Source organism: Nyctibius grandis, chromosome 6 (assembly GCF_013368605.1).
Source record: "Nyctibius grandis isolate bNycGra1 chromosome 6, bNycGra1.pri, whole genome shotgun sequence".
In the NCBI taxonomy this organism is placed as follows: Eukaryota; Metazoa; Chordata; class Aves; order Nyctibiiformes; family Nyctibiidae; genus Nyctibius; species Nyctibius grandis.
The window spans coordinates 19,588,958-19,616,954 of record NC_090663.1 but is presented as its reverse complement, the minus strand read 5'-3'; the positions used below and the strand labels follow the sequence as shown (position 1 = coordinate 19,616,954).

At 38.9% G+C, this 27,997-nt stretch overlaps 1 protein-coding gene across 1 annotated transcript in view; it reads left to right on the top strand.

The window, feature by feature from the left end:
- KCNIP4 (potassium voltage-gated channel interacting protein 4) overlaps positions 1–27,997 on the top strand; it is a 395,018-nt gene that overhangs the window by 77,433 nt on the left and 289,588 nt on the right. The gene's annotated exons all lie outside the window — the stretch shown is intronic.

Here is a 27,997-nt window from a genome sequence, read left to right as displayed (position 1 = left end):
TTCTCACAAGCATCCATTAGCTCAGTTAAGGTGGCATTACTATTTGCCATCCCTGCAACAACTTTTCTGCAGTCCTCACCTGTGTTGTCTTTCGCTAACTATAGTGGTAATGCTTCTTTTACAATTTTCCAATCTAACAGTTGCCAAATATTTCTTCCCTCAGGACCCGCACCCACAATCACCGGATATGCCCGTGGAATCACAACTCCTTCTAATAACACATCTCGAATGACCCCTTTCCATTTCACTCCTCCCTCACCTCCCCCCCCTTCCCCTGTATACGCGGGCGGACGCTGACCCTCTCCCTCACCTCCCACATTACCAGATGGACGCAAACCTCCCCCCCCGCCCTGATCTAAAGGTGGAGTAGGTAGTTGTAAAGGAGGTTGAGGTGGCCCTAATACTTGTCCCGAACACAGAGGGGGGTTTTTGGGGGAGACATAGTCACGTGTCCCGAGGCGTTGGCTGAACGATGCTGCTGCAATTCCGTCTTTAATTCTTCCAGTCGTCTACCAAGCTCTGTCATGTCAAGTTCGTGTCCATTTCGTGATGGTAACAGTCCTTTAAGTCCTCGTGACTCTGGTACTGCTGACTCTGTAAATGGCGAATCCGGTAAAGGAGGGTACAAAGCATGTTTACCCTCCTTCTTGTCCTCCTGCTCAGCCTCATCCGTAGAGAGATCAATGAGAGGGAGGGGGTTTCGGAGGGGGTTTCTGCCAAGTCTCCTGTTCAGCATCTGAATCAATTAGTTCAAATCGAGTTCGTGTTTTAGGGCGCACTACCGGTTCTGATGGATCTGTATCTATTTTTCTCACTCCCCGCTCCTCAGCTTTTTTCGGAGCCGTCCGTAGCCACGGTGATAAAGGAGCTGCCACCGGTACAGCCACTGGGGCCGTGGGAGGTGTTGGTCCCGCAAACAGTGAAGGGGTAGTAGGCGCCTGTGGTCCTAAAGCCATAAAAGCTGTATGTGTGACTTCTCTCTCTGCTTTTATTCCTTTTAACGCTTCACTAACCAGCCTCCATATAGCAGACAATTTAAAGGCTTCCTTATCACCACTTGACACCGCATTCCAGAGAGAGTCACCAATCTTCTCCCATAAAGGCACTTCAAAGACATCATTAAAGGTTGTAAAATGTCCTTTATCTTTTGCCCAAAACAGTAACTGCTTTAACGCAGCTTCGTCATATTTAATTCCTCTCTCAGAGAGTATATGTTGGAGGAGTTTCACCACTGTCACTTCTGTCTGGGTCAGGGTAGACCCCATGTAAACACGTCCGAGCCGCATCCCATGTCGCCCGGTCCTCCCGCGCAGTCCGTAGCAGCCACAAGATAACTCCCCATGTTTTTAATTCTTTGGCAGAACCCGCTGCCATAGCTCGCTCAGCGAGCTGCATCGAGCACCGCTCCCAGGTATTCGGCTGTAAACAATCAGCCGGTCCTGCCACCGCCCCCCCCTTTAACGAGACGGTCCACACACTGGGCTACATCTTTTGATTTCACAGAAATCTTAAATTCCCCGCCCAGTAACGAAATCACCTTTATCAAGGTTTCCATGGTTCGCGAACCCACTCCGACCGCCTGCGGTCCGCCAGCCCAGCAATCACGTCGGGGTCACCACTTGTTGCCGCTTGTCTGCAGCAAGCTCCGTTCGGCTGCTGGCTGGCCTGAGGCTATCCGCACCCCAGGGCCATTGAGCACTGACACCAATGTGAGGATGCAACAAATGGAGTTTATTTAACTGCGCAACAGCCTTATATAGTCGTCTTGTCCCGTACGAACTCGCACGATAATGACACATCCTGCTCCTTTCGCCACGCCCACCTTCTGTTACAGCCTGAGATTTTCCGGTCGCCATACCCTAATCTACCTACATATGAGCACCCTTAGGTAGTGGAAGGTTGCTTTTAGATCACCAACAAGAGGGACTCTTAATATTCTTTCCTTCAAGCTGAAAAATCCCAGCTTTCTCAGCAGCTCCTCAATGTAGTATAAACCAGCTCCTCGACAATCTCACTGGCATTGAGTGGACTTGTTCCATTTGCCAATGTCTTTCTTGTATTGCAAAGCCCCAAACTGGACAACAGTCCTCCCAGCAACATTCACAGGTGCCAAAAAGAGGGGAAGAAGTACTTCCCTGCTGTTTGCTCCCTCCTTGATGCAGCCGAGGGTGTGGGTGGCTTTCATTACTGTGAGTCCATAACAATGACTCATGATTGGCTTGGTGTCCACTAGGACCCTGAGTCCTTTCCTGCAAAGCTGCTTTCTGCAGCCAGCTGGCTCTTGGCCGGTGCCACTGCTTGGGGTTTCCACTCACCTTGTAGCCTTTTCAGTTTGGCTGGTAGGATGCTATTGGAGACTGTCTGAAAAACCTTGCTAAGGTCATGGTAAATGAGATCAGCTAAGCCAGTCATTTCATCACAGAAGGCAATCGAGTTGGTCAGGAATGGTTGGTAACTCTTGGTAAATCTCTGCTGGGTGTTCCTAATGAATCTATTTCGTACTTGGCCAGGACTAAAGGAGCTTCCCCACTGAAGTGACAGAGAAGATAAAACGCTCTTAAGCTTTCACATGTACCTTCACATGAGTTTCTGATGAAGTCCCAGTATATAGTAAACAAATGTTCTCCCTAACTAGAGGAAAAAAGATATAAATAAAATGTTGTCTGTTGCTGGAAGAATGAACATCATGGGATTGAGATAGTTGTTGTTTCTGTGCTTGTAAGATAATGTTCTGCTACTCTCTTCTAGCAAGGGGTATTCCCTCGGTTCCTTTTTCTTTCCTTGCTTATGCACTTGTTCAGTTTGCTGCACATAATTTATCTTATTCCACTGGGGTTTGATCTTAGCTTCAGGGCCTTCTCAGGTGCTTTGGGATCTGGGATTGCATCCTTTCACTGAAGAGAACAGCAAGAGATTGTGTAGAAATACTGCCTTGTATGTTTTCTTGCTGTCCTTTAAACACTCCAGTAATCTGATTCACTTTCCACTCTTGTTTTCTGTGTTGCCTTGTTTAAATTTTCAAAAATACATGCCCAACATGTGTTGGTTTTTTCCTGGTTTAACGTTTGATAATTTTCAATTTCAGATGAGAGTAAGTAATAAAAAAGCTCCTCCTAAATTACAGATGTCTTGTCTGAGCATTCGTTTTTTATTTGGAAGTGTATTGCGTATATGTATAAGATACATATAGTGTTCACGCTAGCATCTAGAATCAACTGTTTTAAGATTACTTAGCCTCTTAGCAGCAATCCTACTCAAAGACCCCATTAGCAGTTTATGCAATATGCAGTTACAGAGTCTACGAGAGACCCTCTAATTAACATTGGTCAAGAAATAAAAGCAGCACAGAAAAAGCTTTGTCTTTCAGTCCAAACACGTTGATGAAGTTTGTCCGAAAATGTTTTAAAAGACAGGATTAGTTTTCATTTCCTAAAGCCCTCAGTGCTTAGAGCAGCCTACGTAATCACGGTGTTCAATGCAGTATGCCCTGCAGTGTTTGTATTGTCACATATTCTAGCTGTACATTTTGCTTAGTTTAGCTTTTTTTTTTTTAAGTTCTTTGATTGATTCCCTTCTTCCCCAAATGAATTGCCAAAGATATCAACTGTATTTTACTCACATTTTGCTTGAATACCTGCAAACTCAGTTTCCAGGCATTTAGCAGCTGAGAAGAATATTGGAGGGATTTTGTGTTTATCTTTCCTGAAGAGGGTTCCATTTATCTTTAATATGGAGAAATCCTGGTGGCCCAGGCTCTGTGCATTCAGTATCACCTGCCATCACTGTGTTGCCTTATTTTGGCCTGAAGACTGTATCACAACCTAGTATTTTTCGGAAGGAGAGTCAAAGCACAGGAGAAGATGTCTAGGGAGAGTTTAACACAAACAACAAGATGCATGGGTAGAAGAGCCTGACTGAGAATATTTGTGTCTGGTGTACATCTGGACTGACTTTGAGAGTGGCAAGGAAGGTATTAATCACCACCTCTATTAATCAACATAATCAATACTGCACTCAATTTCTCATTCCACTTTCTTGAAAGTAAGCTGTGCTGAGTACATTAAGCAAATTGCCATTAAAGAACTGATTAAAGCAAATCATATTTAACACAAATAATTAAATGCATGCTATACCAAAAATGCCATGCGTATTTTAATCCTCTGTTCAAAAACTTAACGTTGGTGCAGTTTCTGAACAGTAGTAAGGGGCTGTGAAAAGGATGGGAGAGTGGATGAAAATTCAACAGTAAATAAAAAATTTTCCAAAAACTTTGAAATAAACAGAACTTCATCCTAAACTTGCATCAGGAAAAATACACATTAGTTCATTTATTAGAATTTAACTTTCCCACTCATGCAAATTTGTGACAAATTTCTTAACATGTATTTGCATGTTTTATAAAAGATATGCATTCCCACCTACTGTGTTCCCCATCAGTATTAACAGCTACATCTTTCCTTGAGTTTGTATGCATTTGTACTAGGTAGTGTGATAAGAAAATTTGTGGCTCCTGAGATGAAGATCAGCATAGACGTTATGCTGATCACCTGTGTTAGCACTCATGTGATCCTGGAGCATGTAGCTGAGTTACAGCTTAAAAAAATGTAGTTGATGTTTGTAAGGGTGATAATCATGCTTTTTACAGCAGTGCCTAGAAATTAAGATCAGTATTCAGTTTTTACAGGTACTCTCTGTGTATAGGGAAACCAGCAGAAGAACTACCAATATTATAAACAGGCAAAGCAGACAAGAAACAGAGTCAGCTGTCTGGCAGAAAATGTCACTTTTTTTCCTTGGTTTTCAGAGCTCTTGAGGTGGTATCTTTGTCCCATCTCTGGCTCATGGAAATTAAAATTCCAAACTGACAGTGTTGTCTGTGTAAAAGAGGTGCAATAATCTTAGACATGTAAGATTCTGAGGGCAGCCTAAAATGAAAATTTTGCACAATTTTTTTCTCAAGGAAGGAAAATACCCCTTGATTAAAACAAAAAACATTCATGAAGTATTAGGATTTAATTCACTGGTAAAATTGGTACTATCATCACCATTCACTCTGAATCACATTTGAAGAACGTGGAATTTATGTTATAGCTATGAACATGATTGTTTCTTGTTTTACTGTTCTTTATCCATGTGACTTATTTCTGCACTTCCAAATTATTCATAGTAATGGTTAATATTATCTGGATCATAAACATTAGCTGTACCTACTTCCTAAAAGATCTCCAGTATAACATTTTGATTTTATAATTATTTTAAAAGTGGAAAAAAAACATGCAGGGAATAGAATCCTAGAAAGCCCAGAGTAGTTGTAGGGCGAGTTCAAGTCACAGTCTGATTCTGTAAAGACCACAGTGGTGTAAAACATGAAAAAGTACTAATGATTTTGAACCTCCCTCCAAAAGCACTTAATTCCTCTTTATGAACTTTTTTTTTTTTTTTAAAAAAAGACAAACATATTTGTGGGAATATAACGGAAGATTGGCGAGGAGGATTGTAAATACGCTCAAGTGCCTTGCACCTGGGGTGCCGAAAAACACATATATCATACTAGTAACTGTTGTTTAGTCTTGTGTGCTGGACAAATAGAACATCTGCATTCAGATAACATAGGCCTGTGATAAGACTCAGGGGCACCTTTGCCCCGGGTGCTGCTTCGGAGATTCCCCCGGTTTGCGAGGTAACGGGAATAAATTTGCTCTTTGCATTTTATCCGTGGTCTTGTGGCTGTTCCTGCATCCTGCCTGTGTCGGCTCACACATTTTGGCGTAGTCATGCCCCTGAGTCTTGTCACAGGCCTATGTTATCTGAATGCAGATGTTCTACTTGTCCAGCACACAAGACTAAACAACAGTTACTAGTATGATATATGTGTTTTTCGGCACCCCAGGTGCAAGGCACTTGAGCGTATTTACAATCCTCCTCGTCAATCTTCCGTTATATTCCCACAATATTGATAGAAATAGCTAAGAAAAACTAAGAAAAACTGTTCTCGGGTGGGTTAGGTGGCTAACAGCAGTTGGAAATGATGAAAAAAGAGAGAGTTGCCACAACAGCAGGTCACATCCAGAATAATCAATTTTCTGTCCCTTGGCTCCATTTGCTTTGGGAAGGACAAAACAGAAACATATCAGCTAAGTTAGTTGGGCATTTTTTCCTCTAACCAACCTACAACAGGAAAGCTCAGGTATTCTGAGAAAAATGTTGTAAGATTTCCAACCAACTGGTTTGTTCAAACCTTCCAACATGGACTTCAACATATTTCTGTATGTTCTCCTGTCAACTTTTGCAAAGTTATTCAGACAGATAATATGACATGGTAGTATATCTTGACTTGCTGTTTTGCATAATATTTTCATGTCCTGTTTTAGGATTAATCTAGAATGCTCATTTGATTTAAATAAACTCTAAGGTGAATTTGACTTGCTACAAGCTTGCCCAAGAATGGATGCTGGGCAGTAGATAACTCCACAGCATATCACAGCTGGTTTTCTCAGGTCCTGGTTAGTTTTTTTGAAGGAGTAGGAAAGCTTCTGTCACTGAATGAAGTGTTAATTCAGTCAAAAAAAGCGCAAGCTATCAAGCAACAAAAACGTGTCAGAATTAAATTCTTGAGTAATATGATAGCGATCTCTTCAGGAAAAAGACGATGTTTTTCTTATTCCCCATCATAGGGTTTGTTTTTTTCTTTCGTTTTTCTTTTCATTAGATGTAGTGTTGTTTTTACTCCTTCTTGAATGCAGATGTTCTTTTGCGTTACAGTAATTATCAGTGTGTGTCAGTGGTTGCTGATGCATTTATTGCTTCCTTCTGCACAAATTTCCCTAATGAATTTGCTATATTGGGAAAACAGCTGTTTCTCTGCACCTCTGTTTGCATTTCATATAATTGCAATGCATGGCCAGTCTCACACTAAAGTTTCTTTAGCAGAAGGAAGAGTTATACAAAGTCTAGTTGTACATAAGTTCTGTGGAGCAAGCATGTTGAACAAGTACTCTGTCTCTAAATCAAGAGCTTTAAAATCAGTGGGAGTAAGGTAAAGGTGCAGCTTCGAAGTTGCAGAGTGTAATTCATTTTGTTTTAAAAATAGCTAGTTTCCTATGATGCTCTAAGGCAGTTAGAAATTGTCGAGCATTTCCCTCCTTTGGTGTATAATTTGAGGGTGAAAATATTTTTCTGCTTAGTTATTGTAACCATTATGTGCATTATAGAGCAATACTATTAAAGATTAAAGCCAGAAATGCTTAGACCTTGCCTTGCACTACTGTATTTGAAAACAGGTTCCTGAGGAGGAAATTTTCTGAGAGTTTTTTCTTAATTCTTCTATTGTAATTCTCACCCTCACCTGAAAAAAACACACTGCTTCAGGGGTAGCTACAGCAAATTCAGCTAGTTGGAGATAAAGTATTTGCCTCTGCTATGGTGATGGGACCTGTGGATTTTACATCTACTGACTCCTTTTATTAAATATTTGATCAAGTTTTATTATTTCTAATGGATGTACTTCTTAGAAATGATGGAGCTCAGTTAGTTTTCTTGGGACTTATGAGTGCTCAGTCACACTGAGGTTATAGGCAAAGAAATCTGACAGTTGCTGGATTTTCTTTTTAAGAAGCATCAAAGGACAAGGATTTGATGATCGTATCTGGGTGAAATATCAGTCTTTGTGGGCTCATATAACATTCAGAAAAATTTCTGAGTACAGATTAGAAAATATTACTTTTTAAAAACCTTTTTTTCTCCTAGAAACTTTTAAGAAGAAGGAACTGATTCTACATTTATCCATCCAGTACTATATCACAATCTAGTCATATTTACTTAATTTTACCACGTGCTACACTCAGGCTACTACAATATAAGCAACTTTATTTATATCTTAAGAACACTTCAACTCATATTTGAAGAGGTGTGCAAGTAAATACTGTAGTGGTGCAAGAGCAGTGAGAAGGTCAATTAATACAGATGCTGAGGATGCTATATTGTGTCATACTTGAGCTCTCCCACTAAAATGTGCGTCTGATTTCTGACTATGCATATCAAGTTTGAAAGTCTGGAGAGCCAAGCATATTAATACTTAGACTGTAAAGAGATGTATGCTCATGAGAAGACAGGTGGTAACAAGTGTTACCTTCTTCGCTTTTGTTTTTGCAGTCCTAGCTCATTTTCCATACACTCTGCGATAGAGGATCCCTAATGCAGCAAATCAATACTGAGAAACAGAGATGTGGGACACAAGGTGAAGACAGGTATTATGATAATGACTTTTTCTTGTTTATAAAATAGGGGAGATATAGCAGAGGTGTTGACCTGTTTCCATTTCACAGACAATATAACATTGTCTGCAAGTTTGCAGATTATTTTAATATATATACATATGTATATATATGTGATTTCTATATCGAGTTAGACTTTGAAATTGTCTGTGACACAGAATGAGCTGTATTAATCATTATTTTTAATGAAATGATTGTTTTGGTTTTATTGTGGGTTTTTTTTGCAAATGGGAAAAAACCTAAACATCTACAGAGAAAATTGAAATGCTGACTACTTAGATGTAAAAAGCAAAATACTCCACTGCCTTAAGTAAATGATTCACAATAATTTTCCTCCTATCAGTCAAGCCCTGGCATAGTGAAAGTTGACTCCATGATGCTGTTTAGATTTTGCTTGTCGTTTTGGGATGCTATGATTATGGGTTTAGGGTTTCTAACTGAGCAAAAAGATTTCTTCAGTTTTGACTTCGCCATTTATAAAGTCGTAACTAATAGGAAATAACAGCAAAACTGACTTCAGCAAGGACGCTCCAGCAGGATATTACAGACACAGTCATGGCTGCCAGGGCTCTGGTTGCAGGCAATCAAATATCCTTGTCACATTCTGTGCTTGATGACCAGCAGTTTGGGTTGGACTATTCATCACACCAGCAGCAGTAAATGTTACTGTAATATCACAGAAAGATGGCAAAACTTTCATTTAAAAAAAAAAAACCACAAGGAAAAGGAAAGAAGAAAGGAAAACCTTAAAATGAAGTCATTCAAGAGAGAGTTTTCCAGGACAGGCACTGAAATGTTTCCAAGTGTATCTTATATATGCAAATGTGTATGGGCATGTGCATATATGTATGCAGGCAAAGAGGGGGTGATTCAGGAAGAAATCTAGAGAGTGAGGAGAGCATGTAGGTCATTTGTTATTTTTCTGATTTATAGTAGCTCAGCAGCTATCACAGAATGAGAAAATAATTACTGTGTGTAACAGGAAAGATTCTCTTGTGCTTTACAACTTTCCCCCCCAAAGACGCAGCTTTCCCAAAGACATTTATTTTTTAAAGAGTAAATAATCTATAAAACCTTGGTTTTCAAAAGATGTGCAACCACAGCTGGATTAAGGTCACGTTCGATGGTGTCCTGTCTGTTGAAGAGGGTGCTCAGATGCCTGTAGTGCCTTCTAGTGATAGCTGAGAGCAGGTATTGTCTTCCCCCTGCTCTGAGAATCTTTATCAAAATAGACTTTAAAAATTTCTGTCCTTTTTAGTATTTTTGGTCCAGTATTGTTTATTCTAACAGTTGTTTTCACATTTAAAATCTTTGCTACTGTGAAGCTAAGTGATCAAAACTACTAAAGCATTTGGGAATTTCTTACATAAGAGGTGAGAAGGTTGTGATGTGATAAATTAGGTTACAATATCATGCACTCCTGGAAAATTTGGGTTAAATGAAAGGCAAACTGTCAGTATATTCTCTTTTCTTGTCTAAGCAAAATTACTGCCATTTAGACCTTGGTGTTTCAGAAATAATCACTAATGACTTGTTAGCAGAAAGCTGTCACAGTGACATAAATCACATCAAAATAAATAGGAATATAAGTTAGGTTTCTTAATAAGAATTAAATACAGGCAGCTTTCTCTTGAATAATTGAAGTATGAGAGAACATGTTCACTAAATAGTGATATGGGAACTGAAGGAATGAATCCTAAAATAGCTGACATTCAGTTCTCTGTAAATGCCACATCTTGTAAATGCATGGCTGAAAGCAAAAGGAAGGAGGGAAAGGGTAAGGAAGGAGTGTTTCCCTGCTTTATAATATATAACAATACAAACTTTGTATTAAAAATTAAACTTTGCATGTGACTACAACATTAAATATAACTTCCAAAGGATTTTGGATGTTATACTTTCAAATCTTTAATGGCATCTAAGCTCAGCTGCTGACAGGCATGGCTCTATGATAGCAATATTAGCCCTCCTGCATTACTCAGCAGTACCAGGTTGATCCTGATCAGACTTGGGTTCATGATCATATTATGTCAGTTAGCCAGAGGGACAATCTGGAGTTAGACTCTACTGTTTTCTTGGTCACCTTTATGCTACATGAGAGGACAAACAAAATTAGTTGTGATGAAACACTAGGGTGATGGGGGCATACGATCCAACATTACAGCTGGGTGAGTAAACTCAACCTGCCAGCATTTTTTTTTTTTTTTTCAAAAAATGGATTATCAAGAAAGACAGCCTTGACAGTTTTCAAGAGATGGTTAACTTTATACCATGTTTTGCATCAGTCTTATTGTCTTAAAATACGTTCTTACTCAAGTCAATGAAAACCCATTGAAACATCTGTGAGGAAAGAAAGTAGATCACTGAGGAAAAAGATAAGCGTAAGGATTATCTCCCTTATGAGGAGAGGCTGAGGGAGCTGGGTCTCTTTAGCTTGGAGAAGAGGAGACTGAGGGGTGACCTCATTAATGTTTATAAATATGTAAAGGGCAAGTGTCAAGAGGATGGAGCCAGGCTCTTCTCAGTGACATCCCTTGACAGGACAAGGGGCAATGGGTGCAAGCTGGAACACAGGAGGTTCCACTTAAATATGAGGAAAAACTTCTTTACAGTGAGGGTAACTGAACACTGGAACAGGCTGCCCAGAGAGGTTGTGGAGTCTCCTTCTCTGGAGACATTCAAAACCCACCTGGACGCGCTCCTGTGTGATATGGTCTAAGCAATCCTTCCCCGGCAGGTGGATTGGACTAGATGATCTTTCGAGGTCCCTTCCAATCCCTAACATTCTGTGTGATTCTGTGTCTGTGTGATCTTTTTTTCCGTAGGAAAAATAAAAAGAAGATGGCAAAGATTAAAGGATAATGCTGCTTGTGCTCAACACTCATTGTCTTTGAAATAACTCCTGATACTTCAGAACTGTTCAAAATTTTCTCTGTATTCTTCCAACTTAAAGGCTCTCATACAAAGTTCCCAGCTTATAATCAAAGCTTTCTGCTTTGTTCCAAACAAGCACTTCGTGCCAGGTCTTCAGTCTATTTCTTGCACGTGTCAATTCTTAGTCCTCTCACATGCAATTTAAAACTTTCAGTCCTGTGAGGATGTTCCACTCGAAATAAGTCCTGCAGATCTGACCATCAGCAGGGACACTGCTGCGCTGCTCATTTGTCATTATTATTATTTCTGTTAACCAGACAGCGGAATAATAATTTATACACCTAAACAGACCTACAAAAATGAGTGGGGCTACGTACATTGGAAGGCAGTATTTTATGAGCTCTGTGGATACAGAGAAGTCAGTAGAAATTTTGCCATTTTCTTTAATAAGGCTCTATTACATCCTTTACCATCCAGGATGTCCTAAGCAGTGAAGGACCTTAGTCCTAAGGACCATTGTTCCCAACCTCTTAAACTCAGTGCCTGATCAAAGAGTGAAAACAAGTGTTTTCTCATTTTTTTTACCTGAAAGCAGTAAATTTACCACCAAATCTTGTACTGAGAAGGAATCTAAGCCTTACATATTGTTGTAGTGATGCCTGATTCACAATAGATTTAAATACACTTCTCAGCTAGCTTTATTATCTATAATAGGAAGAATAACAAACAGTTGTTTAATTTTATCATGAATTCAAGTGTTCATCAAGGACAGTTTCTGAATAAAATGATGACATTTTGAAATGATGACATGGTGACATGACTTTCATCAGAATCTCTGTATCTTGTCAGATATCTGTCAGCATACAATGCAGACCTCAAATGGGAATATTGTTATTTTTAATATCATCATAATCTAAAATCACCCTTCATTTTCTCACAGGTATTAAAAATCTATGGTGTTTGATTAGATGATAACTATCATCTAAGTTTTTAATCTATCGATAGATTAAATAGATTTTATCTCCATAACTCTGCCATGCTTTTCAGGTCAGTAAATATCTCATGTTAATCAAAGTATCCCTGAGCCATTTTAGCCTCCATTTTCCACTCCAACTTTATCCTCATTTAAATTGTTTCCATTAATGTCCACAACTGCTGGATTTTTAAAAAAAAAAGTTAAAGTTGGCATCATTAAGCAAAGATGCAGTAAATTGCCCTACATAAGTGTAGAAGTGGAGAAAGGCAAAACCTGAAAAATAGCAAGTACCATTAATGTCTGAGTCTGAGGTTTTCAAATAAAAAGCAGTAGTTGGTTTTGGACTAATAGAAAGGTAGCTATAACAAAAAAAGAAAATCTCTTTAATTTAGATTTTGGAATTTTGAAACTGTAACCAGTATTAAATTATTGCACTAATATGATAGATTCCATTAAGTAGGAAAAGAGTTCATAAAGGTGTTCAGAGTTTTATCAGGATGAAAGATAACCAAGCTGTCTGTGGAGGACTCTGTGCTCAGTAAACTTAAGGAGCAGTGATGTTCAGTGGTTTAAAATATCTGTTGGGATCAGCTTTGAACTGATGAACTGTGAGCTGTGGTGAGTAAGGGAACACTGGCTAATGAGTACAGTGCCTTTAATGAGAAGAAGCCTCCACCTTAAATCTGTGAGTGGGTGAGCCAAAGTGGGACAGTGCAGATACCTGGCCAGGACACCTAACTGACTGCTGCAGTCCCAGCAGAGGAGAAAATCCACACAAAGGGCTGTCCAAAACACAGGGACTGAAAACTGGAGAGTAGATGGGAAAGGCAGGAGTTGACAACCATCAGAAGGTTGTATTCTGAAAGTCTTCAGGCTCTCACCAAAAATATTTGCTTGCTGTTGACAGGCACCTTGAAACGCATTTAGGTCACAGCATAAACCTTACGATGAGGTCTAGATAAGTCATGATCTTTGTGTTTTATGTATAATAGTCCCTGAACATTTCTGGAGATAGGCAGCACAGAAATAGGAAAATCACAGCCCGACGTGAAGTGGAGGTGAACCTTAAAACTGTGGGAAAGAAGGATTCACTTTCTTCTTCATTCATCCAGACCATGACATGCCTAAGCTGAGCTAATGAAGAAGCAAATTCTTCAATAAAAATGACAAATAAAAAGAATGAGAACCGCATTTTGTCTTTTCAGAGCTGTTAAAATAGCCTCACACAGACTTTCCGACAGCAGCTCAGACATCATACCCACACCAGTGAGTCAGATGAGGTTAAAATTAAATAACAAATGAGAATGAGAAACAGCGTAGCACAGCCGTTCAACATGACAGAAGTGCAGCATTTGAAGAAATAACAGGCTTGAGTGGTCCAGCGAATAAGACTATCTGCTGGCAGTCAGCTGTGCTGTTCAGTGTAGTTTGGTAATGAGTTTCCTTGGTGATTCATTGGCAGGTGATCCATGGAGGGAAATGTGGAAGAACAGCATATAGGACCCTGGAAGCAGGTGGTATCCTCCAGTCATAAACACTGCTTCAGGTTTGTAATAATGGTACAGAAAACTGGCAGACATAAAAGCCTTTCACAGCTCTCAAAGCACTGAAATATGCCAATTTTAGGAACAAGATTTCTTATGAGCTTTCAAGCCATATGGAGCATCAATATGTTTTCCATCATCTGCTTGTCAGTTTAAAGAGAAATAGTAAATTTATAAGTCAGAATAATTCAGCGAAGTTCACAGGGACTGTGTGCAAATGAAAAGAGAGATGTCCTGGAATACTTAGCAAGACACCCACAAAGGGAAATTTTAACAGGCTTCATGCTTTAAATCGCAAAAAATAAAATAAGGGGTAGATAATTTTGAAATTTGCAGTTGTGATGTTCTGATCATACCTTGTGTGATGGTGCTCACCAGCTCTGGTCAAGCTTTTAAGTCAAATCCAGTTAACTTTGTTTCCTATGAAAATGAAGTATCTGATATTATTACACCGCCTATGTTTAATTAGATGCACACATGCATTGTGTGGAGCCTGTCTTTGACTTGGTAATGTTTGAAAAAGTGTAATTTCATTGGGATTTGGTGCAGAGTAGATTCCACAAAGGTATCACATTTCCACCTGCTTCATGAAAATTCATGACTGTGGGGAGAGAAGCAGCTTGTTAGTAGTCGTTCAGAGGGAAAGCCACAAGAAAGAGGATCCATAAAATATCGCCTAGGAGTGTCCAGACAGCTGCAAGTTGCAACTCAAGCAAGAGTCTCATATTTGTTAATATTTTGCTAAGTATCTAGAGCTGTATTTATCAGTACACACTTATTTATGTTCCATCTGAACATAGTTGAGCACCTTTAACTGAGAATTTTTTACATAGCCGAGTCAATAGATGGTATAGAGTCAAGTCCTGGACTGTATTCCAATACTGATTGCTTTATAACAGACATACGGGAATTAACAATGCATAAATCACCCAAATAGTCAGTGAAATAATTGTCAGTGCTCCGTCTCTGTGAGAAAATTCTAAGCATTTCACTAAAGATTTCAGATTAATTATAGCCTCTAGCTTCGCCAGGGGAGGTTCAGGTGGGACATTAGGAAGCATTTCTTCTCAGAAATGGTCATTAGATATTGGAACGGGCTGCCCAGGGAGGTGGTGGAGTCACCATCTCTGGATGTGTTTAAAAAAAGACTGGACGTGGCACTTAGTGCCATGGTCTAGTTGACATGGTGGTGTCAGGGCAATGGTTGGACTTGATGATCCCAGAGGTCTCTTCCAACCTGATTGATTCTGTGATTCTGTACATAGCCTCATGGCTTTTAAGATTTTCTTTCCTTTTTACTTTTTTGTTTAATATTGTTGGTACAAAATATCAAGTGATGTTTTTGGATGTCCTTTCTCTTTTTAAGGTAATAATAGTAATAATCCAATCTTATCTGTACAAATAGGGGATAATTGCAAGGAAAATAAATTGGCTGTCTATTTTTTTCATCGGTGACTGTATTCCCTTTATATTCCTTTTATATATTTAACATTTCATATTTGGTTCTTCACAGAGAGTCTGTTTTAGAAAACATTAGACTTATAAGTAGTAGTCTTGTGGTAACATGTTTATGGCAGAGAACACTCTTTCCTACAATTTTAATGTCTTTTTTTTTTTTTTTCTTTGAGTCTTCATTTTACCCCGCTGTGGTTGGCTTTACTGCATCCATAAAAGATATCAAAGTTTCTTACAGGTCTCTTGCACAGCTATTATTTTTTTGGCTGAATCAGTCCTCTGATCTGCTTCATAACGCAGCCACTGCAGCCTCTGTTGCTGCAGAGCAGATGGGAGAGAATAAGAACCCAGCAGCCCAGGCTGCTTTAGAGCTGAAGGGGTGAAATCCAGACAACCAAAGCAAGTTCAGACTAGGCTCTTCAATTTCTCCAACAGCAGCAAACCTCCAGCTTTTCTGCACTCATACTCTATTGCACTACCACATGCAAAGTGATGATCATGCAGCACACGTGGTGGCCTAGATCAGACAACTACTCCTTCTGAAAAATAAGGAAGGGGGAAAAAAAAAGTTATTTTTCAGCTGGACCATCCCTGAGCCATCCGGCTACATGAACTGTTGTGCCAGCAGAGTGGACAGGGAGAAGGAAAGGCTGGGAAGAGATCCAGGATAGGAAGGTAGGGAATCAAAAAGTGCTTACACCAGTAGATCTTTAGGAGTAAAAAAGGCTATGCTCCACTCCTTTATGATAGGTCAAATTTGTGTGGGGGTGGCAGCTGTGTTTAGATTATAGTGGGGACAACAACCTAGGCTGATGAATTATGGAATTAATTTTACTCTACAATAGATTTATAAGCATATAGTCTCCTTCTGTCCAGTTGATGTCAGCAGTGTATCGAATATTTTATTAGGCAATAGTTGTATTAAATATGACTAAAGAGAACCCTTTGAAATCTTACTGCAGTACATGGCTAGTATTGTCACAAATGATGCCATGGTCTGCCCTTGTCAACAGAGACGGAGCGGGCCATGAAAACTAGGACCACTGCCTTCAGTTGCATTTTCACCTGTCAGTTTTGAGTCTGGAAAAGTGATGTAAGGGGATTTAAACTGCAGGTGTCTGTATTTGAAGAAAGTGGCTCATATCCTAAGCTGCCACCAGAAATTAAGATCTTAACACTGTAGGGTTAATTGAGACTGGCATGCTCATTTGTGAGAAGAAACCCAGGGGATCTTGGCATTTACACTTAAATTGTACATCCCATGTGTGGGATGTACCATGTGGCTGTGTTTGCCTACACCAGATAACGTGTTACGTTGCACTTTTAAGCTCGAAAGGATGCTGTGAATTACTGAGCACTCAAGAGTTCGATAATAGGAACTAAATGCAGTCAACACTCAGTGTAACCCAAACACTAAAAAATCACGCCTGTGCTCATGGTCACGTATTTAGCAAAGTTATTACAGGCTTTGATATTGCATTAATATAAACTTGCAAAGCAAAGTGCCTAAGCTTTGCAGATAACCTGGAAAGTCTGGCTACGCTTGTTATTGCAGGGAGCTTCAAAGTCAAAATGAATAGCAGGGGGTGTTCCACAGACTGGAGGGGGAGCAGGCCTTCTGCCTCTCCACAGGGAGGACTATTAAGCAGGCTTGGGTGCCTTTGGGAAACACACCTTGACTTCCAGCCTGGGCTGTCCCCAAACTTTTCCCAGAACAGCAGTTTGTATTTTAAGCTGGGTCAGTTAAAAGCTTGATTGACTGAAGCTCCCAAGCAGTTGCACTCGCATAAGTGAGAGAGAGGTAGCGGTGGGCAGATACAGGTGGGTGGGCAAGAGACAGGAGGTGTTGCTTAGATGGCATCTGTGGAAGCACAGCCACATCACCTAGTTACGTTGCCTTCAGAAATATGGAGAAAAGCACAGGAATATTAATATGTAACTAATATTTAAGGTGCCTGTTTGGAGAACAAAACAAAGCAATGTGGCAAAGTGCCAATCACCATAAGCATCTCAGCACCTTGCCAGCTGGGGAGTGCGGTCTGAGCAGCACATCCATGGGTGCTTCGGCAGCTGCGGGCAGCAGTGGGTGCTGATCTGTCTGCACATCTGTACAGCAATATCATGGATGTGTTTGGTTTGTAGACCTGTTATTCATGGCTACAAACTGTTTAGTTCATGTAATCTGTTAAAAGCAAATGCATCCCTCAGTCCATCACTTTGTCCCCTTGCCAAGCTCTCACATTCCCTGGAAGCACTGTTTTATTTTCTGTCATTTATTTATGTATATAAGCATATGTATATGACATGTCAACTGCATTACATTACAGTGCTTGACAGATGACAGAACATGACATAAGAAAGACTCTTTTGGTGAAAAATGATACAAAGAGTAGTCAGTGTTTTAAGCTAAGGATTTAATAGTGCTTTGATGATAATGAAAGTTATCATTCAGAGGAGAAAGTGTTTCAGAGTGAAGTTTGTGGAAATTAAAAGACTAGGTGGTACAGCCATCTGGTTTGATTTATATTCTTTTCATCATGGCGAACATTATATTTCCAACGGAGTAGCAGTAATCTAATATACTATGATGTTGGCTAATGATTTCTCAGATATTCCATATTCACCAAAGCTTTTGTCTTTACATCTGCTCTATAGATGAGTTAGCATTTTAATTAAAGTGTTTAAGTGAGTGATATTAAAGCCTAGAAAAGGGAACATAATTTTCACATCCTTTCTAATATGATTTTAAAACACTGGATTTAATCCATTGTATAGCATTAAAGATATAATCAATTTTCATTTATTATTTTCCAGTTTATTTAATAGTTGCTCTATTTTAATTAATAACATTAAATTTATTTACTTTAAATGAATACAATATAAACTACATTGTTATAGCATAGCTACTATACTCTGTGAAATGTATGACTTCCTGAATCTTTATTATTTTGGTCTTAGTGTCCCCCAAAAAATTATAACTAAATCTTTGATTAAGTGTCATAAACTACACTTTCATAAAAATTAGTAAGTCATAAATTACATTGCATCTATCACTTCAAGAGTTTTTGTTCCATCTCTTTCTTAAATTTTTGACTGAACAGCAAAAGCATAAAATCATAACAAACATTGATTAGATAGTAGCATATCAGAGAAAGACAGTCAATTACCATTTAGACTTAAATATATAATTAACATACATTTTGAGGGTTTCTGGATGGCCCTAAAGGAGTGCTCTTAAGACTGCCACTTTCGGTTTCTCTCATTCAGGAAAGTTCTAACTAGGATCCACAGAAATTTTGCTAGAGGTCCGGCAAGATGGCCACATCATGCTCACTCTTTCACTGTTTTCATTCTAAAGCCTTAATTCTACACAACTTGTCCTTTAAGGGCTTTTCTTTTTTTCCTATCAGTGTGACAGAGACTCCTTATGTTCCAGTGAAGAATTCTGTCTACAAAGATAGGGGATAAAAATCCCTCTCCTATTAATCGTTCAAATAATGAAAGCAACCAGTAGCATTTAAGGCAACTCACCTGTGAAATTCTTAATTTGTATTCTCTCTAGGAAATAGGCTTTCCTCCACAGCTGAAGCTCCTCGCACATGTGCTTTAGCTTCTCTTCCCAGAGCAGATGTTAGTTCTTCTTATCTTGATTCAGCTTGAAGTCTGTTTGCTCCATGGTAATAGACTTACTGACATGTGTCAGTAAGGCCCATCTTTCCCACCTCTTCGGTTGTATAAACACAGTTTTTCCCTTTGTTTCTCTAACCTTCTAGTGTGTCAGTGTTTAACTTTTCAGAAGACACATTCTCTCATATAAAGTGGATTTATTTTGGCTGATACACAATGCTTACTTGATTCAAATTCATTCAAGCAAAACACTTAAGTAGAATTCAGAATTATCCTGTGGACTCATAGCATACTTACTTAGCATCCTATACTACCTGTGCCACCAAACAGAAAGTTAGCATCAATAAAAATGCGCTGCTAACAAGAAGTTTTTAGGGTTTTGAAATTGAATTTTGAAATCTTCTCATACTGAGTATGATCACATACCATTGTATCAGCCTTTTGGATGCACAGTTATGAATTGAATAAAACACTTCCTTCAAAATACCTAGTATTCTGAAAGATCTCATGTTTTGGGCAACATTTGTTATTAATTAAGAGTCTTCCACTGCTTCATTAAGCATTCCTATATTACTTTTTGAATCTTAGTTTTAAACTGCATAGCGTGTATTTTCTTAATAAAAACAAATTTCAGGTGCAAAAATACACTTGTAAATGATGAAACTTATTTTTTTTGTGTTGGGAAGTGTTTACGCCATGATATAATATCTGTGAAAAGGGGGATGACAAAGCTAAACTCATTTTGTATTGGGATATATTTGTTTTATGTTCTAGGGGAAACATGGATCAGACCTGCCATTGTGTTGTGTGTCCCACGAGTTAGCCTGGAGCAATTCAAGAAGTTGTGGGTTTCATGCTGGTGCATCAACCACTGCTTTCTCAGTCTAAACCTCAAAAGGAGGTATTAGATGCCTGGGTTGCTCCATGATCTTGACTGTGTTACTCTGCTATTCAGTGGCTGCTTTTTCTGTTTCTCTGCCTGCAAGGAGATAGATAGGTTGAAAGCATAACTTAAGAATAAAGAATTATATCTCCACTGTTTCACTCCCTACTAATTTCCTCAAGGGTAATTTCCTCAGCAGTCAGGGTGCCAGAGATAAGGCTTTGGGACATTGGATTGCAATGACTTACTTGCTGTCCCCATTTTAAGGCAATATTTGGATTTGTAAAAATCTTCCTTGATATCTCCCTCCGCCTGCATGCACAGCGAAGTATACTGGGCAGTTTAGGATGTCTCAGCAGCGACAAGTTTAATGGTAAATAAAGGCTGCTTTTAGAAGAGGTTAGAGTTATAAACAATTTTGACAGAGTATACAATTGCCTGTAAGACCAGATAGTATTAAACTGGAAGAGGTATGAGGAAAAAGAAAAGATGAATTTTCCTTCCTGTTCCTTCTCCCATTGATCTTTGGGTTGTAATCTGAAGTGAACATTTGAAAGCAAGCAAGGGAAGTTGCATGTTAAAATAAGTAGTTTTAGCTTTTGTTCTATAAAAAGTTAGTTTAAGACTTCAGGTTATGGCAAATTAATATTAGTGTCTAGTTAATATAGAAAATGGATGTGAATCAATTGGAAATTTTAGGATAAAACTATCTTTTACATTTTTTGCCAGTATTTACAATGTTCTTTTCCTCTGTGCTATTAGCAAGTGTAGGTTTTCATGGCATTAAAAAATGGCAAATCACTGCATCCATCATTTTTGTCTTTCCTGAGAAAGATATGTAGTAATTTCAATTTGTTTTACTGCAGGAAGACATATTAAGAAAGAAACACATGGAAGAAATTAAAAAAGAGGACAAAAATTAAAATTAACACACAATCTTGGTATACATATGAAGAGGGTATTACAAAAATAAAAAAATAGGCCCACAAAAAGTTGTCTTTTTGTCCATGTTATTAATTTCCTAATTTTCTAACTCTATTGTACTTTATAATAGTTAATATTAGAAAGATTATAATTCTGGTATATAATAATATATATAAAATACTGATATATAATATAATACTGATTTGCAATATTATTTGAAAAGCTAAGGAACTTCTAGTTGGGTATTTTTTAAATATAATCAGAAAATATTTATGTTATCAGAAGTAGTTAGAGTCAAAGCAGAAACTATTTCAAACACCTTGTTGCTGAATATAATGAACTTTTTTCATTCAGCTTTGCTGTTCTAGCGGAGTGCTTAAGAGGGCAGCAAAGAAGCTCCTAAAAGTAAAAATGCTTTTATTAGGAAAGAAATATAAACTAATAATCATTTTCAGTGGAAAGGCTGAAATTATAAAGTGACTGAGAAATAATGATTGCAAAGCTAATGGATAGAACATTCCTGAAAATGTGTTTTTCTACAGTCACAGTCCAGGTGTCCAAGAAGGCCAACAGCATCCTGGCTTGTATCAGAAATAGTGTGGCCAGCAGGACTAGGGAAGTGATCATCCCCCTGTACTCGGCACTGGTGAGGCCGCACCTCGAATACTGTGTGCAGTTTTGGGCCCCTCACTAGAAGAAAGACATCGAGGTGCTGGAGTGAGTCCAAAGAAGGGCAACGGAGCTGGTGAAGGATCTGGAACACAAGTCTTATGAGGAGCAGCTGAGGGAACTGGGGTTGTTTAGTCTGGAGAAAAGGAGGCTGAGGGGAGACTTTATCGCTCTCTACAACTACCCAAAAGGAGGTTGTATGAGGTGGGTGTAGGTCTCTTCTCCCAGGTAATAAGCAATAGAACGAGAGGAAACAGACTCAAGTTGCGCCAGGGGAGGTTTAGATTGCATATCAGGAAAAATTTCTTCACCGAAAGGGTTGTCAAGCATTGGAACAGGCTGCCCAGGGAAGTGGTTGAGTCACCATCCCTGGAGGTATTTAAAAGACGTGTAGTTGTGGTGCTTAGAGACATGGTTTAGTGGTGGACTTGGCAGTGCTAGGTTAACAGTTGGACTTGGTGACCTTATAGGTCCTTTCCAACCAAAACGATTCTACAATTCTGTGATTCTATGATTCTATGATCTTCCTGCAGCGTATTTATATTACCACTAACAGAATTATTGGAATACAGTCAAATAATACTGTTTGCCTTATAATCATGCTGAATGAAAAATAATACGGCTTGCAGCATCAGTGAAGACTTGTTGAATAAAATGTGTAAGTAATACTGTGAAGAGAAATCTGACCACCCAAGTACCCAATCCCAGGAAGTCTGCCAGGCTCTTTTGGACACCATGCGCTCTGCTCTTTGACAGGGTGGCTCTTGCTGTCCTAAGTTGGGGTCCAATTCAACAGGCAGGTGAGGAGTGCTCTGGCAGAGTCCCATCCTTAGCCTGGCAGTTAGAGTCCTGTGGTAAAGGAGCTACGAGCTGCCAGATGGAAAGGGTCTTCAGCACTGTCTCTTCCTGGATTGCTGCTTGATCTCCTCAGTTATTGTGCAAAACAAACCTCCTTCTTTTCTTCTCCATCCATCCTGTTCTTGGAAAGTCAAGTGCAAGTGGAGTAGTTCGCTGGATGCTGTCACCAGCTACGAGTGGGTGATGCTTCCCCCACACCCCTCCAAACCGCAGCTGAGCCCACTGGGTCCCCTGCAGTCCCAAATGAAGAATCCATCAGCTTTAAAGTGCCTCCTGGCTCAGGCAATCAAATTGCTTTTTGGAAAAATGAGCATCTCCTATCTAAACTGGGATTTTGATACTTTGAGTTCAGCCTAAATAATGTGCCCTGAGTCATGGAAGTATTTGTGGCTAAGCAGGATTTGAATATAAATTTCTCTCTGGAGACATGTAGTGCTTAAATCATTAGGCCATGTTTTTCATAGAATCATAGAAGGGTTTGGGTTGAAAGGAACCTTAAAGATCATCTAGTTTGCATTTTCTCTGTGAAAATATATATAGGAAAGCTTTTTTGTCTGGTATCTATGCCATGCCCAGAATGTAAATGAATGAAACTTTATGATTACCAAGATTGGACATTGTTAGTATATTTTAAAACAAGAGAAGATACTCTAAGATGTTGTTTTACTATTAGGAAAGAGCCTTTAGAGACCCTAATCCTATAAAATGCTGTACCATACGGGAGCAACCCGGCAGACTTGAGTTTGCTTAATGAAGTGCTCCCTCTTGTTTCAGCATCTTATCAGAGTACCTCAAAACTTCTTGCTGTATCTTTCTTAAACTATTGCTATTAGCTTTCTTAAACTCACTTCAAGAAAGACATTGAGGTGCTAGAGCAAGTCCAGAGGAGGGCAACAAAGCTCGTGAAGGGTCTAGAGGGTATGTCCTGTGAGGAGCGGCTGGGGGAACTGGGATTGTTCAGCCTGGAGAAAAGGAGGCTGAGGGGAGTCCTTATTGCTCTCTACAACTACCTGAAAGGAGGTTGTAGTGGGATGGGGGTCAGCCTCTTCTCCCAGGCAACTAGCAACAGGACTAGAGGACATAGCCTCAAGCTATGCCAGGGGAGGTTCAGGTTAGACATTAGGAAAAATTTCTTCACAGAAAGGGTTATTAGGCTTTGGAATGGGCTACCCAGCGAGGTGGTGGAGTCACTATCCCTGGAGGTGTTTAAGAAAAGACTGGATGTGGCACTTAGTCCCATGGTCTAGTTGACACAGTGGTGTTAGGTCAAAGGTTGGACTTGATGATCCCAGAGGTCTCTTCCAATCTAGTTGATTCTGTGATTCTGTGAATGTATTCTTAAACCAGGTAGATTCAACTTAGACTGAGAGACACCTGTGGCAAATTAGCACTTTAAAGATTTTTTTTTAAAACTTTTAAATTATTTTTTCAGTTTTTAAACTATGTGCATCTTTGGGAAATGCTTTAATGTTTGGTGACAATTCACCTCTGCTTTCCCTTCTGATGTGGCTCATATACCGTGAGCTGTCTGATGCTGTATCTTTAGAACAGCTGCACAGTAAGACGGACTTTGCTTTGCAGTGCAGTTTCTGGAAACTTTTGTTCATGTTAAATAACAGTAAGGAAGAAAAAAAGAAAAAGATACTAGAGGAAGAAACACTGACCCAAAAAATAGTTAGGTTAACTTAGAATACAATAGAACAGAATAGAATTTGGTTCACTAACTTCTTCAACCATAAATTCAGATTTTCCTTGTACAAAGTAAGAAAGCATGGGAATTCTAAAATTTGAACTCACAGGTGGAGAACAAAAGATATTTAATGTTGAGAAGTAAGGAATCAACTTTTCTGGAAAATGTTTTGCGTTTCCTCAAAAAATGCATATACCGTAAATGAGATGTTGAATATGAGAAGTGTCACACATCTATTATACAAATGCACCCATGGTAAATAATTGCTTCTGGTCATATTGACTAAAAATCATCTTTGTTCATTGTTGGTTAGGTCTTTGTTTTACTTTTTTGTTGTTGTTTAATTTTTTTAATACTCTCAAAACCCAAAGTTATCTATAACTCAAAAAGTTATGAGGAAAATGATAAATGAGCCTATATAGGTTGCATTAAAATTCAGGAATAAAATGATTGTATTTTTTTCAGTTAAATTACCAAGCAAGAGAAATTGTCTGACGTTAATTTGAATCCATTTTTTTTATGTTCCTGCTGTAATAGTACTGTTTGTCATTTGAAAATGTGTTGTAATATTTCTAAATAACTCATTTTAAAATGTTGCTATAATGTTCCTAAATAAGTAATATGTCAAGGGAACAGTGTTTGAGCGTTCAATAAATGTAATTAAATGCCATTCTGCTCCCTGCATTGTTCCAGCTAGAGCATATCTGCTGCCTGAGGGATATAAGGTTGTTTCTTTGGGCCAGACCGCAGCAAGATGCTGAAGGAACACGTAGACATCAGTGATCAGGTTGAAACAGCTGGAGCTAGGCTGCTAGAGCTGGAATATATACTCTTACCTAAACCTATGTGAGAATAGTGTTCATACTTATGATACGTGAAAACTTGTTGAAGGAGATGCTTACAGACCCACCACCTACTCCACATACCTGCTAGCAGGCAGTCTGGCAGCTCTAAGCACTCCTCCACGCTGAGGGGACTTTGTGCTGTGGAATCAGTGCCTTACAGGAGACTGAGAGTCCTTTGCAAACAAAGCTTATCCCATTGCACAAAAGCGGGTGAGAAGCAGAGAGAAAAGCAGGGAACACTACAGTGTCTTCTTGTCGGTGTGGGTCTGGGTCTGTGTTGGAGGTGGCAGGGTGCTGGATGTGGTGCTCAGGACATCCTTGTAAGCATGGCAGCTGCTTTTAAAAGCTGGTCACAAACAGCAATGTGTAACAAAAGCCCTCTGCTGTTGTGAAGCCTCAGAACACATCACAGGACTTATTTGATAGAGTTAATGAAGCCATGGGTGGCTGGAAGTGTGAGGACCCACTTTATGTTCGTTGGAGCTCACACTGGTGGGATCCTGGGTCAAGGCCACTGCTCTGAAGTCTCCCGTCTGACCTTGCTCTAATTCCTGTAATGCAGGTTACTGAAGGTATTGGTTTGAAGGGGTATTATTTTTCATCTCAATGTTGGATCTAGTAACAAAATCAGTTTGATAAACAGAATAAATTACATCACATAATATTTAGTGATCTAGATGACCTTTAGGTAGATAATACCTGTTGTTTAATACTCCGATATCTGAATAATAAATGCCTTTCATAATATTGTTTACATTACAAAGTCACCAGAGTATAATACATATGCTATAAAATATTGTTTTTCTAGTACTAATATTGTTATTTTTGTTCTTCTAAATGTTACTTAAAAGATCAGTTTTGTTGGATTAGGTTTTTTTCTCTAAAACTGCATAAGTCAAAATTGTTTTATTGTGACTAGGGTTAAACCTTTTTTTATCAAAAAAACTGAAGCCATAATCTTGTCCACATGACCAGTCTTGTCTGTTCATTACAATTTGAAGGGTATAGATATCCTACAGTTATGAACCTAGGAAAGTATTAGTCAAATAAATAAAAAGGAGGCTATTGTTCAGATACCAAGTGTGTTAATAAAAGGTAATTATGTTGACTGAAAACAAGTAAAAGTGCCATCCAGCAGACTTGTACATTTTTTCCATCACTCTCAGTAACAAATGCCTTTTAATACAGTGGAAAATTACTAGGCAGGTCTGAAATAACTAAGCAGTTACTGAAGCTTTGTTTAAAATTCCTCAAGAGAGTGCTGCAAAGAAAATGATTACCGTCATTTCAACAATGAATATAGTACAGCAGTTTCACGTGAAAAATTAGCTCACATTTAACTATCAATTAGCAGCTTTTGATACTCTGAAATTGTTTTGGCATTAATGTATTGATTTACATATCTGTCTAAATATACCTGAAGAAAAAATGGGAAGAAGCTCAAGTTCTAAACTGCTGCATGTTGAATGAGAGTATTCCAGGGGAACTTGATTCTTGTTTAATAGTCGACCTACTGGGCTTCTTATTCATATCCCCTGATATGCTTATGGGCAGATGATTTTTTCCTCCTGCATGTGAGCTAACAGAAATACTGCCATTCAAAGCAATAATTTAGGAATTAAAAAAGGAAGTAGTACACTATGTGTCTCTCTCTTTTTTTTTTTTTTTTTGGTTAGAAGTCAGATTTTGAGTTCAAAGGTAGTTTTAAAAAAGGGGCAGGGAGTCTTTATTTTGGCCTTTTGTACCAAATGCATTTTGTACTGAATGCCGTCAGGCATGACTGAAGGTCTGTGCTCAGTGCTGAAGGGGTCTTACAATATGTATGCCTGGTGTGCAGAAAATCTAACTTTAAAATTCGAGGAGGTAAACCTCAGGTTCTTCCTCCAGCTTCTGTAGCATCAGTGTGGGGAATCAGTGTTAGGACATAACAGAAAGGGCTAAAAGCTCCTGCAGAGGACACACACACCCAGCTTACCAAAGGGCTTCAACCATTAAAAAATTAAGCTATTAAATAGAGGTAACTGAGGATAGGTGTTGTTTCAGGGCCACTTAGCACACCTTCTAACACAGGGAGCTAACAGGCATGGAGGTGGTGGGCACTGGCACTGATGTCAGTGGCACACCACTGTGCAAGATAAGGTAAAATATTTCTCCTTTTTTTGGTGAAATTGCCTAGCAGGTAGCCTCGGCAAGCAGCCTGCAATTTTAGCTGGCAGGAGGAACACTGCCAAAACTCCCAGCTAAATAAAAAACACCTATTGTTTCTTAAATTAAATCATTCCCTATGCTCAGTAAGGTAGGAATTGCACATTGTTATGATAGTGCCTCTCAAAATAATGCACATCACACCTAAACTTTTAAAGAGATGATTCCCAATTTCAGCTACCACCCGTATATCCAATTTCCTTGAACACCCTGCTGTGATTCAATGCACACCCCTGTAGGCTCCCAGCTATTCAGTCGTTGCCTTTGTTGTTAAAAGCAGTAACTATGAAAGCTGTTGGAGCTAGTAGGAAAATAACAAACTTAGAAATTACAGAGTAGAGATGTATGTCACACTGTCGACAGCAACTCACAACGTGCTCCCTATCAAAATCTGACTTGCCCTGTGATTTTTATCTCAAGTGAACAATATCTTCAGGATTGAAAATAAAAGCAATTCTGACTTGTCAACAGCAAATACCTAAAATCACCACAGCTTTATTGTGAGAGAGGAATGTCCTCTTGATGCCTATGTCAAAAAGTCAACTAACGGTAAGACCTAGATCCATAAAAGCACTGCTGTGCAAGCAAATCTGAGTTTAATAATGTACACGGGACAATTATCAGGAAAGCATTTTAAATGGCTTTTGAAGTTTTTGTGTGTGTATGTGATTCGCTAGAGAGAAAGAAGTCAGATATTTAGCCCCATACAGTCTACCATCAGTGCCACAAATCGCACTAATAAAAACTTCTCATTTAAACTTTCTGACAAAAAAAAAAGTGAGGCTTTGGATCTCTTCACAAGAGTGAAGATCCCAACAGAAGAGCAGGGAATGAATGAGATTATGGGTCTGTTGTACTTTTTAAATGTTTCCCATCATCACCTCAGATAACCATTTCTGTCCATACATATATTCATCCTTCTGCTGTCTGAGTAAAGAAAAGCTAGCTTTTCCATTTATCTAATTGGTTTTATAACACAAATACCATAAAGTAGCATGTATATGTACTGCCATATTTTCAAAGCCTGTATGGTGTCAAAGCCTTTTTAGTTTAATTGTGAGTGCCATGACTCTGTCAGAATGGATATGAACAAGAGCTTTCTGTCCAGAGGTTTAGGTTTTACATCTGAAAACAGATGTACATTCCTCTGTCTTTTCATATGCCCTTTCAGTCA